This window comes from Macrotis lagotis, chromosome 3 (assembly GCF_037893015.1).
Source record: "Macrotis lagotis isolate mMagLag1 chromosome 3, bilby.v1.9.chrom.fasta, whole genome shotgun sequence".
Classification (NCBI taxonomy): Eukaryota; Metazoa; Chordata; class Mammalia; order Peramelemorphia; family Peramelidae; genus Macrotis; species Macrotis lagotis.
In genome coordinates, this window is record NC_133660.1 from 118,377,535 (window position 1) to 118,397,636 (window position 20,102).

The 20,102-nt window shown below is 33.8% G+C and overlaps 1 protein-coding gene and 1 long non-coding RNA gene across 2 annotated transcripts in view; one reads left to right on the forward strand and one right to left on the reverse strand.

The window, feature by feature from the left end:
* Positions 1-1,686: 1,686 nt before the first annotated feature.
* LOC141517800 (uncharacterized) lies at positions 1,687-18,618 on the reverse strand. The gene is made up of 3 exons (XR_012476987.1): positions 18,483-18,618; positions 3,804-4,008; positions 1,687-2,276 (listed from the first exon to the last, which is right to left on the reverse strand). It is a non-coding gene; the product is annotated as an uncharacterized LOC141517800 (long non-coding RNA).
* Positions 18,524-20,102, forward strand: part of IQCM (IQ motif containing M) — a 620,635-nt gene continuing 619,056 nt past the window's right edge. The window contains exon 1 of the mRNA XM_074229157.1: positions 18,524-19,044. The gene's annotated coding sequence lies outside the window, so the exon portion shown is untranslated. The remainder of the gene's footprint in view (positions 19,045-20,102) is intronic.

Genomic DNA, 20,102 nt, shown 5'->3' on the forward strand with positions numbered 1-20,102 from the left:
ATCTACTGCTCCACCTAGCCACCCCAAGGCGATTTCATTTTAGAAAGAAATGTAGGTTTAAAAGCATAATACTGTGTCTTTTTTTGGTATAACTTAGATTTTAACCTTTCTTTCCATTGCCTATCAGGGAGAAATTTTTCTTACTACTTAAATTTGGAGGGGATATATTTGAAGATTATTCGTCTTTTTATGTGTTGGTTTGAATTTATTCATTTAATGATCTAGATGATATAAAATTCAACTCGGCCTTTAATTGGTATTCTTTTTTAGCATGTGTTTATATATTTTTTCTTCCTTGAGGGATTTCATTCTTTCATTCTACTTTTGTTTTTCAAGGTGAGTCCTGGATTCATAGCACTATGATTTCAAGGGTACATATATATGAGAACTTTCAATGTAGGAACTCCTTCCAAAGATGCTTCTACCTTATCTATATTTTATTGTCTTAGGAAAAGATACCTAAGACTTGAAGAGGTCATATAACTTGATAAGGATTGATCAGAATTAGATGTAGAAATTTCCTCAAAGAAAGATTCCAAGCTGTTCTCAATTTAACTTTAGAGTGTTGAGTGAGGCTTAACTAACACTATGGAAAATCTCTCTCCAAAGCAGATTGCAAGCTTTGTGTAGTGCATAATCTTATAGAGATGATTGAGGTTTAGAGCATTGTGGGTTAAGCTCTTATTAAATTTAAAGCAGTTTACTAATTGGAGGGGAATAAAAAGAAAAAGTTACAATAGTTCTCACCCTCAAAAGGTGACATCCATGTATAAATAGATGTTTATGTATATGTTTATGTACATGCATATGTACATGTACACATATAGGTACATGTATGTATATGTATATATGAATGAATAAATTCAATAAATATTAAGACTATCAGAACAAAGAAGGGATGTGTATTTTGTAATATGTAATAAATGTCAGAGGCAAGATGTGAACAGAATATTTTTCTGATTGTGAGTCTAGTAGGCTATGTTGACTTTGTTGTTGTTGTTGAGTTGTTTCAGTCATGTCTTACTCTTTATTAACTTCATTTGGAATTTTCTTGGTAAAGATATTGGAATGGTTTGCCATTTCCATTTCCAGGTCATTTTACAGATAAAGAAACTGAGGCAAACAAGATTAAGTGACTTGCCCAGGGTCGAACAGCTAGTAAGTGTCTGATGCTGGATTTGAACTCAGGATAAGTCTTCCTAACGCCAGGCCTGGAAAGCTATCCTCTACACCAACTAGCTGTGCAGTGCAAATTGTACTTGGATCAAAGTAACTGAACTTTCGAAATGTTTCCTTCTTCAAATTTCCTACATATCTGGAGTCGTTTTTGAACAGTGTCTTACAAATTATTGAAATTTATGTTTTTTATAAACTATACCCACTAGAACCCTCAGTCCCTCAAGATGGAAATCTGAATTTGGATTTAGAAGAATTGTTTTATGAATTGATGAGGTTCTTTCTATGCAATAGCTGACTTTTTTAGACTGGGCTGGAAAACTAATGAACCTAAACACATTGTTTCTATGGTACAATGTGTTTGGAGCTCCAGGACAACTGACTTACAAATGAACAATTGGTTTAAAATCCTTCCAGTAAATTGGTGCCTGCTTGGTGAGTTTGAAAGCAAAAGCTGGGGAGGCGGAGTGTGTGGGGAAGAATAGGGAATCAAGTGCTAATAACCTATTATTCATTGTGGGAAAAAATGGATGGATTTTTGCAACACGATGGAAATGGAAACAAAATTAATCTCTTAGGGAAGTCTAGTTTTTGCTTTGTTTTTTATTAGTTTTTTTGCCTTAAATGAATGCATTTTGGAGTTTTTTTAAATGTAACTAGAAGTATATGCTATGGAGGATGGTGTGCATACATTCTACAGAGGGATGCTTCTAGACATGGAAGCAATGAAGGGTGAATTTATAAAAGACATTCATAATGAGAACATTTTCAGAGGAATTAGGGGTAACAGTTTTGGAGGAGGGGAGCATCTCTGTATTTGCAACCTGGTGTGAAAATTTTTTCCTCACCTCTCCCTTCATTTACACTCAATTCTCCATTCTCCATTTCTATAGTCATACTCCCTTTACTTAGGAAACTTTGCTTCTCCTCATCTTAGTCCTTTCTTCACAGCAGTTGCCATTTTCCCTGCTGGCTGGAGGTTCTTTCTTCTCCTCTCAAAGTCATTTCAGTCATTGTTCTTCATACTTCTCAGAGGAATAGGGAAAGGGGTTGTGTCTGAATTATTATTTCTCTTTGAAGCAAGGAGAATGCAGTGTGTGCTGGGAAAAGAAAGAGAGAGAGAGAAAATTAACTTGATTTTAATAATATGCCTTACCCCAAAATAAATGCTGATTTTTTCTTTTCTTTCTTTCAAATTTGGAAGGTGGGATGTAGGAAAAATATCACTCTAATTTTCATTTGTTTTATTTGCTCTTTCATTCCTGTTTTTACATTCTTCAATAAACAACCATCAACTTTTAGCCTTTAAAAGGATATTGACACTTGGCTTTCTTTTTGTATTTAACTTGAAGCTGCTTAAAAAATAAGGTTTCCTTCTTATTTTGAAAATCCTTTGATTCTGCAAAACAAATATATTAATGCATGTTTCTCTTGAATGAAGTAAAGTTAGAGGGCATTTTTTATTCCTTGTCATTTCTCTCACTTTGCATATGTTCCCTAAGCATATTCCCCCAGCTTTTTTTAGTTTAGCAAAAATAGTTTATGGGGATGATGGTGGGATGGGGGAGCTCTTATCAATTTAGTTCCCCAAACCACTTGATGAAATAAAGGATGTAAGGGATAGGTAATAGAGAAAATGAGACTTTGGGTGGTTGCATTCATAGCTTGCAATGAATGTTTGTAACCTGGGAAGGGTAAGAAATTGGGAGGGGAACATTCTCACATTGTAGAGGTTTCATCCCTTTCATATACTGATAGATCAGTATAAAGGAAGTATTAAGGAAGTCTTTATACTCTTTTTGATACTCATTCAACTTCATGGAATAATTATAGACCTGAAAGCCATTGGCTGGCCAAAGAATCAGTCATACTTATGACAATCTTAAAAAGTATAAACAGTTTCTGTGAAGATAGTGATCTCTGATTGTTGGTAATAATAGCAACATCATCATCATAGTATATTAAGGTTTGCAAAGGATTTTACAAATATTATTTCATTTTATTCTCACAACACTTTGAAATAAGTTCCAGCATTATAGTCATCATACATATGAGGAAATCAAGGCAGACAGAGGCAGTCACTTTCCTAGAGTTATACAGCTAGCAAGTATCTGAGTCAGGATTTGAACTCAGGTGTTCTGGAATCCATGTTTATCTGTTATACCACCTAGCTAGGTCTAGAAAGCCTCTTACTGAGAAGGCAATAAATCAAGGTATGGAAGGGCAAAATCTTTCTACCTAATTTTCTCTGTTGTTTGTTCCTTGAACTATATAATTTCATCATATGGTTGGGGAAGCAGGGAAAGGGTTCCCTTGAATACCACCTCTCCAAACACACATTAAGATAAATTTTCTCACATAAATCAGTAATTCTGGCACTATCTTGCCTCCAAAATCCTGACCTGAATCCTGATCAGTTTCTGAGGCTACTTTTAACTGTGATTTTACCTCTTTGTATGATTATAGTGACCAATTCTCCCTCTTACTCAAATGTATTTTTTTATTTACTCACACTATTTTTTAATTTAAATTTATTTTTATTAAAAGATATTATTTGAGTTTTACTCACACTATTTTTGCATATTTAATCACTGAGTTGCTTTGGGGATGTATTTCTTGTGATTTACCTGTGTGAGTGCTATTTGATCCAGGTAGCAGCTGTGTGTGGGAGGCAGAATTGCAATTTGTTGTTTGTCCTTCATTCTCATAAAGGACCATGATATCAGGGAAGTGGTACCATGACATGCAAGTGAACTGGATTTACACTTTCTCCTTCAGTGCCATCTGGGTCCAGTGGGCAGATCAGGATGACTAGAGGTACTGTTTATTGAGCTGGATAGAGAGAAAGACAGAGAAAGAGAGAAAGAATATGGATACTTTCCTTTCAAAGTAAGGAAAATTAGGTAATCCACAGGAATTTATTTTTGTATATTTAAATTTAAAAAGATAATTTTTTGCTATGGCAGAGAATAATTCTTTAAGTCAATTTATATTATAGGACATAAGATACAGATAATAGAGACAATGAAGCTTTGCCCAGGTAAACTGAATTGGGGAAAAAAAGGCAATTGACTATTTTGAGAAAAATATCATTTATTGAACAGCTATATATTGTTATTTATGATAAACTGGCATTGGAATTGACATTGAACTTCAGGAAACAAGAGTTCTTTTGCCTAAGGCACCAATGAAATTTCTTTTGAGAAGACAATAATTCTTAAGTGTTAATTCTTAAGGGTGTTATTTAACACCTACTGAGTGGGGAATGGGGAGGGAATAAGAGGTCTATAGATAATAGGTTTTCAAAGTTTTTTTCTTGTTATTTAGTCCTTTCAGTAATTATTTTAAGCAGACTCTCCTAAAATATCTTTATTTTCCTTTATTTGCCAGCAGTGAAAACCCTTAGAGATCTGAAAAGAAAGTTTTGTATTTATTTTAGAACTAGCAGGGTGGAACAGTATTAGTATAGGGACTGTCAGAATCCCAGGGCCACAAAATTGCCCAGTCAATATTGGAAGGATCACAGTAGGCATCCAGACCAATTCAAGCCAGGACAAGAATCCCTTTATATCTTAATGGATCAATGGTCTTCTAGTCTTTGTTTGAAGGTCTTTTTAGAAGGAGTATCCTTTACCATCAAGATATCTCATCTAACTTTGGAATTGCTTTAATGATTAGGAGTTTTTCCTTAAATGAGGTCTAAATCTACTTCTTTTGCATTTTCAGTCTTTGTTCCTTTTTCTGTCCACTGGTACTCAAAAGAAAAGATTTGCTTCTAGATTCTTTTTTTAATTGTTTTTTTTTTATTAAAGATATTATTTGAGTTTTACAATTTTCCCCCCAATCTTACTTCCCTCCCCCTACCCCCTTCTATGGATTCTTAATCTGAGATTTCTGAAATTATATTGTTATTATTATTTTATTTTATTTTTTTAGGTTGTTTTCAAGGTAAATGGGGTTAAGTGACTTGCCCAAGGCCACACAGCTAGGTAATTATTAAGTGTCTGAGACCGGATTTAAACCCAGGTACTCCTGACTCCAAGGCCCATGCTTTATCCACCACGCCACTATGCCACTATGCCACCTAGCTACCCCTATTTTTACTTTAAAAAATTTTTATAGCTATATTTCAGTATAATTGATTTCATTGCAATCATATTATTTTGTGCATTTAAAGGTAATATTCTGAGAATGGAAATATAGGCTGAGGTCTGAAAAAGTATTATCTGTGATGTTTAGAAGATGGTCTATTTAACAGACTGCCTTCTGTAGGGGGTGGGGGAGGGAAGCAAGAATAAGGGGAAAATTGTAAAACTCAAAATAAATAAAAACTTTAAAAAAAGAAGATGGTCTATTAAACATGGTTGCTGCAAACTTTTTGGAGGATATAATTGGGTCAGTATCAACAGGGAGCTATGAGAAAATAACTAATTTATTTTATAAACTTGTTCAGTGACCATGTAAAATGCTCAGAATAAAATTATTTGATCAGCTGCAATAAAGTAAAAAAAATCCACCAGAATTTCCCAAAAGGCATAAAACCCCCTGGAACTTTGGTTCAAGAAACTCTTTATCTATTCCCTTTTTCACATGAATGCCCTTCATATAATTCAGCAACACTTTAATTTGTGGTTTATGTACAAAATATATAAGTGTAAAGCAAATTTGATTTTATAATGGAACTGAGAGCTACAATACTTAAATTTTATAATAGTTTGGATAATTTGGACCCATTTTTTGGAAGAATTATTGTAAATGGGTAACTTAGCAGTCAGGGACATGGTGTGATCATGAAAACTTTGATCCAGTCCTCTGGGCTTCCTCTTCAAATCTTGTCCTATAAGAATTGTTGCAATTCTTTGGTATTTTATCATGAAAGTCGAGAATGATCCTCCTAAAGTTCTACATTATCTTTATTCAAGAGTAAGTCTATTTGTTTTAGTATGGAATGCATTTTGTTGCTATTTATCTCCATGAAATGTCATATTTTTTGGCCTGTAGTTCTAGTCTATTGAGACAATATTGGATTCCAACTTTTTTTATCTGAATTTCTGGCTTTGTGTAGTCTGTATGTTTGATAGATTGCTATGAACTTCATCCAAATCACTACTAAAAATTTTAATTAACTCAAGGCTATTATACTCTATTAGGGAATACTTTTTGATTGGCATCAAGCCCTTATTAATTGGTCTAGATAAGTTTTTGTGTGAAAAAAGATCTAGGGACTTTAGTGGACTACAAGGTAAATGAGTTATTGTGTTTCAAGAGAGCCATAATACTATGTTTAGAAGCAGTAGCATCCAAAACACAGGTTTTCCCCCAAGAAATTCTTTTATGGAAAGTTTGTAAATCTATTTCAGTATACCATAAAGATACCTTTATGTAGAGTGAACATACAAGCAGTTTCTCTTTTGGCTATATAAAGGTGGTCTACCTCTCCACAAACCCTCATGACACATTCCTATCTTGGTACATGAAAGGAAGGTTACAAAAAGTTGAAGGTAATGCATTAAAAAGTCAAGCTTCCATAGATTGTTCAACTTTCTATGAACAATGAATTTAAGCTCAATTTAAGTTCAGGTTCCCCAATTTCACAAGTTTTGTTGTAAAAAGAAAAAAAATTAAAAATAGTAATTAAAAAACAAAAGATAAAATCACCACTTATGATGAAAAGAAAAAATGCTTTCAAAAAATTAAAAAAAAAATACCCAAGAACAGACAAGAGCTTTCTTAAAAGAAAAGTCTAATGGAGGCAGCTAGGTGGTGCAGTGGATAAAGCACTGGCCCTGGAGTCAGGAGTACCTGAGTTCTCAGACACTTAACAATTACGTAGCTGTGTGGCCTTGGGCAAGCCATTTAACCCTGTTTGCCTTGCAAAAAAAAACAAAAAAAAAAAACCAAAAACCAAACCAAAGAAAAGTCTAATTGGACCATCTCATGTCGAAGCTGTCAGGCTGTGTTTGACATGATCAGAACTGCTATTACTACAAAAATGAATATATATATATATATATATATATATATATATATATATATGTAGATGGGTACTATACAATAACAATTCAGCAAATTGCCAAAAATCTTTATAAATACAGTAATTGGAAGAACGATCTTGATTCAGGTAGGGTTTAAAAAGAAAATAAAATTTAAAAAGAAAAAAGAATAATAGATAATGTAATCACACAATGAGCTTCTATGTTCTAGATACTGTGCATTTTGCTTTGACTATCTATGAATTCATATACAAATGGTTTGAGTCTTATTGATCCACCAGATTGTGAAAGGAACTGGGCATGTTTATCATGAAAACAGAAGATGGGAGGATTGTTATATAAAAAGAGAGATTAGATTTGCTTGGCTTGGGTCCAGAGGGCCAGCCAAGGAACAATGTATGAAAGATGCCAAGGGGCTTATTTTAGGCTCAATATAAGAAAATACAGCCTAACAATGAGAAACATGGCAAAGTACAATGGGTTATCTAGAACGTAGTATCTTCTCTACTAATTGAGACTAGATGGCTGCTTGATGGAGATTTTGAAGAGAAGATACTTCTTCAAGCACAGGAGGTGGCCTCTAGGACAGCAAGGTGATGACATAGTTCATAGAGCCCTAGGCCTGGAATCAGAAAGACTCATCATTCTGAATTCAAATCTAGCCTCAGACATTTACTAGCTAGGTGACCTTGGGCAAGTCACTTTACTCTGTTTGCCTCAGTTTCCTCATGTGTAAAATGAACTGGAGAAGGACGTGGCAAACCATTCTAGTATCTATGCCAAGAAAACCCCAAATGGGGTCATAGTCAGACATGACCAAACAACAACAATGGCATCTAACCTATTCCTATGTAGGGGAAAGTGTTCTGGGCTGGAAGGAATTTAAGAGACCTGAGTTTCAGTTTTGATTTGTCATGAACAACTTTTGTAACCTTGGACAAATCATTTTACTCCTTGAAACCTTGATTTTCTTCATATGTGAAACTGAAAGCATTATATTTGATGAACTCCAAGGTCTCTTTCAGCTCTAAGATTCTGTCATTCTAATTCTTTGAAGACTGGTAATATATGTGATCCTGGACACCCTTCCAACACTAACTGAAGTCCATCACAACTCTTATTTTGGACTAAAGCTTATCAGCATCTTGTACTATTCCTGTACTATACTAGCACAAATTGATATGAATCCAGTAATAGACTAGTGGTAATTGGAGTCCTATATATAATATACTATACTCACACTAACCATCCTCATGGAGCATAGGGCATTTATTACAACACAGGAGCTCTGTTTTCTTTTCTAAAGCTTAAAGCTATATTAGTAGACATATTCTTTTATTCCTTGGAATTAGGTAGAGAAATGCACTGTGGAATGCATTGTGAAGAGGAAGAAAGAGGAAGAATGGGAAAAATCATCTCACATAAATGGGTTACAGAAGGATAAATTTATGCTATGAATGGGTTATTGGGAGAGAATTGAGAGAGCATTGGCACTTGGACTCACTGATATGAACAGTAAAGGATATACATACACACAATTTGATATAGAAATTCATCTTACTTAACAGGAAAGTATGAGAAAGAGAGATTAAAGGAAAGGGAAGGGAAAGAGAGATAGTATTCAAAAACAGACTCTTAAGAGAGGACAGGGAAAAGAACACAAGGAAGAGTATAAGAGAGTAGTATGAAGAGAAATACAATGAACAGTCACAAAACTGTGAATGAGTGAGATGAAACCAATCATTCATAAAGTGGAAGAAGACTGACTAATGGAATTCAGCATATATTGCTTATAAGAAATATACTTGAAGTAGGGAGATATAAATAAAGTTAAAAATAAGGAACTGGAATAGAATCTATTATTCTTTAACTGAATAAAAAAAAAGGGCAGGAGTAGTAATCATGATCCCAGACAAAGCAAAAGAAAAAAAATAAACCTAATTAAAAGAGTTAGGAATATTACATTTTCCTAAAATAAGACAATGAATTAATATTGATACTAAATGGCATAGATCAAAAAGAAAAACTTAAATGAATTACATAAGAAAATAGTAAAACTATTGATGACAGGAAAACTTATGCTTCTCCTTAGCAAACCTAGATTAATCTAACCATAACAAACAATGAACAGGTTAAGGAGAGGAACAGAATTTATGAAAAGTTTGATATGGGGCAGCTAGGTAACTCAATGGATAGTGCATCTGCCCTGGAGTCAATAGGATTTGAGTTCAAATCCAACCTGAGACACTTGATATTACCTAGCTATGTGACTTGTCTTGGACAAGTCACTTAACTCTATTGTCCCATAATCCCCCCCCCCCAAAAAATGAAGTTAGATATGATAGATCTCTAGAGAATATTGAACAGGAATGGCAACTTTACAAAAATTGAGAATGTATTATTGCATAAAAACCTCACAAACCAGTACAGAAATGCAGAAATATTAAATGCATCTTTTCTGACTCATGCAATAACATTATATTCAATAAAGGGTTTTGGAAGAAAAGACAAAAAATTAACTGAAGTCTAAATAACTTGATTCTAAAGAATAGGTGAGGGGGCAGCTAGGTGGTGCAGTGTATAGAGCACAGGCCCTGGAGTTAGGAGGACATGAATTCAAATCTGGTCTCAGACACTTAATAATTTCCTAGTTGTGTGACCTTGGGCAAGTCACCTAACCCCATTGCCTTGTCCCCCCCCCCAAAAAATGAATAGGTCAGGAAGTATAGCTAAGATGGTAAAGATAGGAACTCACCTGAGCTCTCCCAAACCCCTACAAATACCTTTAAATAATGATTCTAAACAAATTCTAGAGTGGCAGAACCCACAAAAAAGATGGAGTGAAACAATTTTCCAGCCCAAGACAACTTAGAAGATTGGAAGGAAAGGTCTGTTGCACAAGGATAAGAGAGAAGCAGGCCAGTGCAGGCTGCACCAACACAGATTGGGCTCCAGCAAACCAGGAACAGGATCCAGGGCAAATGAATTAATAGCAGCAGTGGCCGTTTTCAGACCTCTCAATCAACAGATAGTAAGGAGACAGGATAATGAGTCAGAAGAATTTCTTTGCTGGCACCAGGAGCAGGACTCTGCTGAACTGCCTAGATTTGGATCTGCACCACAATTTTGAGTCTTAGTCCCAGTGCAAGGAGGAGCACTAGTACAAAAGAACTTAAAGATGCAGAGGAGCAAGGATGCTTGTTCCAGTTCTAGAGCTAAAAAGAGTGTTTGTGGACACTCACAAAGCAGTGCACAGTATAGGAGAGTAGTAGACACATCTTTCTCTAGATTATACCATTGTGAAAGAGCCAAAAACAAACAGTTCCCCAGAACTACTTCTAAAAAGTGTCACATAAAAATTCTGAAGCTTTTGACAGTTCCACCTCAACTTGGAACTGTTAAGAAATAGGCTGGAAAATGAGCAAATGACGGAAAAAATTCTGGGCATAGACAGTTGCTATGGTGACAAGGAAGATCAAAGCATATTCAGAAGACAGCAAATTCAAAATTCTTGCATCCAAAGAAAAATATGAACTGATCCCAGGACATGGAAGAACTTAAAAAGTATTTTTAAAAATCAGGTAAGAAAGGTAGAGGAAAAATTGGGAAGAGAAAGAATGATGCAAGAAAATCATGAAAAAAAAGAGTCAGCAGCTTCGTAAAAGATATACAAAAACTACTAAAGAAAATAACATCTTAAGTAGAATAGGCCAAATGGCAAAAGAGACACAAAAATCCAATGAGGAAAATAATACCTTGAAAAGCAGAATTGATCAAATGGAAAAGGATACAGAAATTCACTGAAGACCGTAACTCCTTAAGAAGTAGAATTGACCAATGGAAAAGGATGGACAAAGGTCACTGGTGAAGATAATTCCCCAAATGTTATAATTAGGAAAGGAGAAGCTAATGACTTCTTGTGATATCAAGAAACAATCAAACAAAGAGAATGAAAAAATTAGAAGAAAATGTGAACTGTCTCATTGGAAAGAGAACTGAACTGTAAAATTGATCCAGGAGAGATAATTTAATAATGATAAGACTACCTGAAATTCATAATAAAAAGAATCCTAGACATCATTTTTCAAGAAATAATTGAAGAAAACTACTTGATAATCTAAAATCAGAGAGTAAAATTGAAATTGAAAGAATCCACTGACAACCTCCTGAGATCAGGAAGAAAATACTTCAAGTACCTAAAAAGAAACAATTCAAATATTGTGGAGTCATAGGGTAATATAAGATTAAGCAGCTTCCACATTAAAGGACCAAAGGACTCATAATATGATATTCTAGCAATCAAAAGAGCCAGAACTACAATCAAGAATTACATACCAGCAAAGCTGAGTATAATTTAATGAACTAGAGAATTTTCAAGACTTCCTGTTGAAAATGTCAGAGTTGAATAGAAAATTTGATTTTCAAGTTTAAGATTCAAAAGAAGTATAAAAGGGTAAATGTGAAAGAGAACACATAAGGGATTCAATAAGATTAAACTGTTTATATTCCTACTTGGGAAAATGGTATTTATAACTCCTAAGATTTTTTCTCATTATTGGGACAATTTAGAAGGAGTATACATAGACAGAAGGCAGAGGTGTGAGTTGAATGTGATGGTATGGTTATGTTAAAAAAAAATTAAGAAATGAGAAAGAAAACTGCACTGGGAGAAGGGGAAAGGAAGATTAAAATGGGCTAAATAAAAGAGGCCTAGCAGATTTTACAGTGGAGGGGAAAATGGGGTAAGTGGGGAAGGAAGCACAGGAATCTTATTCTCTTTGAAACTGACTCAAAGAAAGTATAACATATATACATATATATATATATATATATATATAATATATATATATATGTATATATATATACATATATATATATATGTATATATGTACTCAGTTGTGTGTAGACCTTTATCTTACAGGAAAAAAGGAAGGTAAAGGAAATAAGAGAAGGTGGTAGAATTGATAAAAGGGAGGGCAGTTTGGGGGGTGGTAAACATCAGAAACAAAAATCTTGTGAGAATAGACAAGGTAAAAGGAAAGAGAGTAGGATAAACAGGAGTAAAAAAGGATAGAGGGAAATAACATAGTTTGTAATCATTATGGTAATAGTAATTTACAGAAAACTGTAAATTTATAGAAATAGGAATCATTCCTTCCTTGATAAAATGGACAAAGGATATGAACAATTTTCAGACAAGGTAATCAAAGTTAAGTATAGTCATAAAAATGTTTTAAATCACAATTGATGAAAGAAATGCAAATTAAAATAACTCTGAGTTACTACCTTATTTATACCTGTCAGATTGGCTAATATGACAGAAAAGCAAAATGACAAATGTTAGAAGGGAATGTGAAAAAATTAAAACACCAGTGAAGTTGTATACTGATTCATCCATTTTGGAGAGCAATTTGGAACTATGTCTAAACCTTTGCTATAAACCCTTATTATAAAACCATGCATACCCTTTGACCAAGCAATATATACACAATAATGTATCCCAAAGAGATTTAAAAAAAAAACTAAAAGAAAAGAAACTATGGAAAAATATTTATATCAGATGTTTTAGTGATGGCAAAGAACTGGAAACTGAGGGAATGTCCATCAATTGGGGAATAACTGAGCAAGTTGTTGCATATGATTGTGATGGAATACTATTGTATTTTAAGAAATGATGAACAAGGGTTGGCTAGGTGGTACAGTGGATAGAACACCAGCCTTGGAGTCAGGAGGACCTGAGTTCAAATTTGGCCTCAGATACTTAATAATAACCTAGCTTTGTGGCCTTGGGCAAGCCACTTAACTCATTGCCTTGCAAAAAAAAAAACTACAAAAAAAAAAAAGAAACGATGAGCAAGATGCTCTCAGAAAAAACATGGAAAGACTTGAATTAATACACAGTGAAATGAGCAGAACAAGGAGAACATTGTACACAGCAGCAACATTATTACATGAAGATCTACTATGAATAACTTAGCTATTCTCAACAATACAATGATTTAAGGAAATTCTTTAGGTCTTATGATAAAAAGTGCTGTTCATTTCCAGAGAAAGAACTATAGAGTATGAATTGCAGATCAAAAATATTTTTCTTTACTTATTTTTTTTAGGTTTTTGCAATGCAAATAGGGTTAAGTGGCTTGCTCAAGGCCACACAGCTAGGTAATTATTAAGTGTCTGAGATCAGATTTGAACCCAGGTACTCCTGACTCCAGGGCTGGTGCTTTATCCACTGCACCACCTAGCCGCCCCTCTTTACTTATTTTTGTTTGTTTTTTCTTGCCTTTTCTTTCACAGAATGACTTACATGGAAATGTGTTTTACATGACTACACATGTATAACCTATGTCAAAGTTCTTGCCTTTGGGCAAAATTTAATAAAAAGCATGTTAAAATTGTTTTTACTTGTAATTGGGAAGAAAATATTAAATAAAAAAGAGGCAAGTCAAAAAAATCATAGAAACAACAATTTCTCTAAAGGAAATGATAATAAGGAGGCAACATGTCAAAATTTTGGAATGCAGTCTAAGCAGTCCTTAGGGAAATTGTATATCTAAATTCTTCTAGTAATAAAAGAACTAGCAGACCAATGAATTAGGCATATGACTATAAAAACCAATAAAACAATAAATTAACTCCTGATTAAACACCAAAATAGGATTCCTAAAACTATTTTAATTGATATTTTAGTTTTTAATAACATATTTTCTGAAGTATATATAAATACATAGATTTAGAGTTGCACAGGTCCTTTGGAGGTCATCTAATTCAAACCCTTCTTTTTACAATTGAGACTGAAGCCCAGAGTAATTAAGTGACTTGCCTAAGTGAATATAGGTAGTTAGTGACAGAATCAGAATGTGAACTCAGCATGTTTAACTACAAATTCAACACTTAAATACCATACTGTCTCCCTTTCCCCACCCCTTCATTAGTAAGGGAACCACTCCTTAAAACAAAGAATTAAAGAAGAAAAACAATTCAATAAAAGTAACCTACATATCTGACATCATATGTCATATTCCACACTGATAATCTCCCACTTCTGCCAAGACAAAATGAAAATGCCTTTTCATGTTTTATCTTGTCTTTGGTACCTAACTTGGTCATAATTTTTCCACATTTGTTTCTGATTATTTTGCTGTTGCACTTTGCTCTTATTATTATTGCCATTGTGGATATTATTTTCCAGGTTTTGACTAAAAATTAATCAGTTCATACAAATTTTCCCATGTTTCTCTGTATTCCTCTTATTCTTTGTTTCTTATATCACAGAATATTACTTTACATTCAAACTGTACAATTTGCTTAGCCATTCTTAATCAATGAGCATCTGCTTTGTTTCCATTTCTTTGCTACTACAAAAATACTGCTATAAATAGAATGGTGGATATATATATATACATATATATATATATATATATGTATAGATATTAAGCCTGTTTTTGGAGGGACCTTATATTCCTTGGATTATTATCCAAAGCATGGCAGCATATATGTCTTTGCCTTTAGAAAGAGAACAGAGTCTCCCCTCTCCTTGACCCCAAGAATTTATTTCTTCTGTATGGGGAGGGAAATTAAAAATCAAATCCTTCTGCTTGCCTACTGGAGGGCTGCTCCATTTCCCTAGAGTATTTTTTTTTAAATTCCTGTACCATTGTTTTGGGGTCAGATAGCAGTTTCCAAAAATGCTTGCACTCACCTAAGATCAAGAAACATTAGTATTAGTGCAAAACAAGTCAAAAAAGCTACTAAATGTAATTTTGTTGTAAGTTTAAAATAATACATTTGAAATACAATCCTTCTGCTTTACTAAGCCCATGTAGTGTAAAAACATTATTCTTAATGTTTCATTATGTTTGAACAAATACTTTATTTCTCTTTCCACTTGTTTCTCTAGATCGTGACATATGAGCATTAACATTTCTATCATACCTGATTTGGCAGAAGCATTTGTGAAAAGGGGGGGGAGAAATAGAATATTTTTTTAAATGATGAATGATCTGCTATTTTGGCATATTATACAATCTGTTTCCATTTAAGACAGCAAACTGTACAATTTAAGACTAGTTATGCAAAATAGAGGAAAAAAACCCACCAGATTAAGAATGAAGAGACCTGAGTCTTCCTCATCTGTAAAATTTCCTCATCTGTAAAATGAAAGGATCACACTTAAAGATCTTTAAATCATCAGCCTAGTGTAAATTTGCAAGATTATTGATGGTATATGCGAAAAGTAAAATTCTTTGCCAACCAGAAGGTGGCAGTATTGATGCAGAAAAGAAGCCCATGATGTTAATCCTATGAAATACAGGTGGGTTCCGCTAAGTAATGTTTGCACTTTGATAAAATTAGTGCAGCAGCCAATTAGTGACAAACCACTCATTTAGCAGGATTAAGATATTCTTTTACAACAGTTATGTGTTTTTCTGGGGTTGATAACCTCATTATATGTGACATTGCTTCACCATGAAGTGAGGCAGAACCAAATGTGATCACCTTAAGCCCACACAAATGCAGAAGTCATGCCAAGCTTAGAGCTTTCAAGTGAATAATAATTATTGTTATATTAGTTTCAGGTATTTGAAAGTGCCTGTATGGCTATTATTAAGTGACAATATTCCCATATATATTTGCATTTTGGTCAAGATATTTTTAGCCAAAGAAAGTTTTACACTTTTTTTCTTGTCAAACTTTTTGAATTGAAGTACCTTTCTAGGGTGTGTGTTTTAAATGTGGAAGAGCATGATCTTTGGTTTTTGAGATAGCACTTAGTCTCAGATTCAGAGGTCATTAATGTAATCCCTCATTTTACAGCTGAGGACACTCAGACCTTCAGAGTGCCCAAGGTTCACCCAACTTTTCCATGTCATAGGGAGGATTTAAGACCTCTAATTAAAGAGGTGGGTATTCTTCCAATATACCTCACTTTTGTATTCTTCACTTTCCTTTAAAAACATTTAATGAATACAAATTGAATTGTTAGAGTAGGACTGGAGATAAAGGGAGTTTAGAACTGTAATTTGTCATTTTTTTTTCACTTTAATAGCACCTTCTTTATCATCACTGATTATCAGTATATTTGTCCACATTCAAATTGCTTTGAATTTGGAATAGAAAAGAAAATTAGAAGTAAGAAAAAAAGTTATTTTATAAGCACCAATGCAACCAATTAAACTTATTTTTGCAACTATTCATATTTAAATAAGTGAATTTTCAATGCTTGAAATGTCAGTCTCCCTCAGTATTCTTTGTTCATTTTTTCCTATTCACCTGTCTTCTTCCTGTGTTAACAATATGTACTGCAGTTTGTTGGTTGCTTGCTGGTTTTGCTTTGCATTAGTTCATAAATGTCTCTCTAGATTTCATTATTTTTATAGAATTTTTGAATTAGAACTGGTAAAGTCTCTTGACAGGAGTCATGTAGTTTAACCCTTCATTTTTCAGATGAGGAAATGGAGAACCAGGAAGGTTAAGTAAGTTCCAAGGTAATAGAGTTATAATTGGTAAAACTAATATTTGAATACAGATTCTCTCCTTCCAGACCCAGTGTTGATTGCATTGTTATATGTTGCAATCTGGTTCCTTACATTTTAAAGAATCTATGATATATATGACTTATTTAAACATTTATCTATTGCTAAGTATTTAGGTTGTGCCTAGGTTTTTGCATTTACAATTAGTGCTTCAATGAAAATATTTGAATGGATTGCTCTATTTAAAAAAATAATAACACTTCCTGGTCATTTTCGCAACAATGGAGTTATTGAGTTAAAGGATATGATTACTTTTGAAACTTCTGTGGCATGCTGCCCATTTAGGTTCAAAAAAAGATTTCACAGTTTGTAGGTCTACAAGTAATGACATTCTCCACACCCTCCTAATATTTAAAAGTCAGGATTTTAAAGAGAAATCAATTTAATTTCCTAAAATGAAAATTTTCAAGCCATTAGAAAAGTATTTCTTTTTCAAAAGAAAAGGAGGGACAGATATTCAGAAGAGGCATCACATATGCTTTGCAAGTGTGATGAATATCTTTCAATTCAATTGAAAAAACATTAAGAGCCTATTGTGTGTAAGGTACTTGACACCTGGGATAAAAGATGAAATAGAATCTATTCTCCAAGAGTTTTTGCTTTACTGAAGAGTAATTGTAGAGAAGTAAAGAAAGCACACAAATTCACAAAAGGTAGCCTACATATTTAATAAGTGTGATAAAATTTCCAAATATTACCTTGATGTTTCTTCCATTTATGACAGAATCAGGGACAGCTTTTAGAAAAGCAAGTGACAAAGTAAGCCCTATTTCCATTTGCCAGGAAATAAGACCTAATGGCTAACATCACTTACAGAGTTTAGATGACATCTCTAGACACAACCTGCTTTGTCAAGTTTGTCTGTTTTCATTGAAAGATTGGGTCACTGACATAATGGAAGTTAAACAAATTCCCTTGATGTCAGTTTGCTAAGCAAAACATTTTTTGCTTAAGTTTGCTTAAATTAGCAAAAGTTTGCTAAGCAGGAGTTGAAAGGTATTTCTAATCTCTTTTTTGTCTTTTCCACCTTTCTTTTACCAAAGGTGAAAAGAATAGCTTTTCCCTACCTTCTGTTCTGACTTTGTAAGCTGAGCAGAGGATATGTTAAAAGTAGCATTTCAAGATTTATTTGATGTTCTATTATGCATTGGAAGTGGAGTTGATAGGAATAAAAAAACAGGGAAACCATCCAAGGGGCTATTACAGAAATACAAATTCTAGGACATGAGATGAAGTCCTAGATTTGAGTGTAAGCAAGGGAAATGGGCAGAAAAGTAGACAGATACTACATAAACTTTTCAAAAAAGTTTAATTCCTTTTTAAACATGTCTGTTTAATCTTTTTGTTGAGTTTTTCTTGGTAGATTGTTCTAGATTTGTTACTCATGCTTTTTAATTTTACAAATTTCACTTTCCAATTTTTGTAATCCTCTTTTACCTTGATAAGTCTACTGAGAAATGAAAATGTTTTAAAAGTCTACTGAGATCATCCCACTCCTCTACTTTAGAGGCCATCCAGTCCAGCATCTTCATTACAAACAAGAAACTGTGACTTGTCAAAGTTACCTAAATTGTGACAGAGGAAGGATTTCAATCCATATTCTCTGCCTAAAAGCCTACCTGATTCAGATTACCATTCTGAGGCAGTTCTGTTTTGGCTATGTTGAGTTTAAGAGGCTTATAGGACATTAAAGTAGAAATTTCCAGGAGGCATCAGTTGAGATGGATGGATTGAAATATAGGAGAAAATAAGAAAGATATATAAATTTTGGACTTACTTGTATAGGGATGATAATTTAAACCTTGAGAGATGATGAGATCACTGAGAGAGTTTAGACAGAATAAAAAAGAGGACAGAGTTGGTGGAATAGACAGTTGCTCATTGATTTGATTTGAGGAATACTGGGAAAAGAATCTTGCTCACCAGTCTCCCACTGGTTTTTCCAAGGAGCCAGATATAGTCATATTAGATACTCCTTTGGATACATGGAATTGTTAATATGTAAATGGAAGAGGGTAGATTCAAGTCATTATCAGCTAATTTGAGGGTTGATTCAAAGCAATTTGTCAAGATTAGGGCCTTTAGGGAACAGAATTAAGGCCAAGGAACTTATCATTTTAAGGGGGGGCGAAGAAGAAAAGTTGAGGATCATGAGATGGTACTCATCCTAGAAAGGTACTCTGGAGAGGAATGAAAGAGAAAGATGAATTCCTTGGCAAGATGGTTTGTGAGCATGCAACTGTGACTGTAGGGGGAATGAATTTTTTCTTAGATCATTTACTTTACAGGTCTTTTCCTGCTTGGTAGGGAAGAGGAACTGTGGACAGGGTAGCTATCAGGTAAGCCCATGAGGAGTTTTCATCTGTAGTTGTCAAGTCTATTTACCTATTAAAAATTTCAAAATGAAAAATTTAATAGAAAGAGCAGCTGATTGGAAATCAGATGACTTAGGCTGCTCTACATACTATTAATTATCTACAAATCTAGACAAGTAGTTTCTCTGATTATTAGTATTCTTATCTGTGAAATGGAAATGGTTTTACTAGATGTCTAATAGGCTCTCTTTTAGGCTACAAAATTCAGTCATTTTATAAGTTCTTGAAACCCTTGTTTCTGTCAAAGATTTCCAAGAAACCAAATTCTTATGTTCTATAGATTGGGGTATGAAGCATAATTATTATAGAGAAGTCTATATTGAATCTGGTCTGAGCCCACAGCTCAGTAATTGGTTTTGGAGTCCTATGGTATTATAGATGCTTTTGAATTAGTCATCACTTCTATTAGGAGGAGTTTCTTTCTTTACCTATCACCTAGGATACATGTGTTTTAGGTGGTATGTAATGTCTAATTGAACAGTGAATGATGAGAAAGCATGATATATGTTTGGTAAAGATGATTCACATATGATAGAATGAAATATAAAATGTTAACATTCCCTAGGGAAACAAGGAAATTATATTTTTTGTTTATTTATTTTATATTATCACAATAATCTTGTGAGAGTAACCATAAACTCTCCCCCCCCCCCCAAAATGATGAGAAATCTCAAGAATAGTAAGAGTGGGGAAAAAAGTGTACTTCAGTCTGTGTTCAGATTCCAGTAGCTCTGTCTCTGGGATGAGTTGCCTTCCCCATCATAGAGAAATTGCTTCAATATTTTTCCCATAGCTGCTGTCACTAGCTGTATTTCCCTCCACTCTATTCCTCCTTACTCTCATCTATTCCATTCTCTCTTTCCTTTCATTTTGACCCTGTTCAGAAGTGTGTTGTATCTGAGTACCCTTCCAATGATCTTTCCTCTCTTCTATCATCTACTCCCCCTTCTCTCCCCTCCTCCCCCTTATCCCATTCTTTTCCCCCTTATTGTTCTATATTTTTCTTATTTTTCTATATCTTA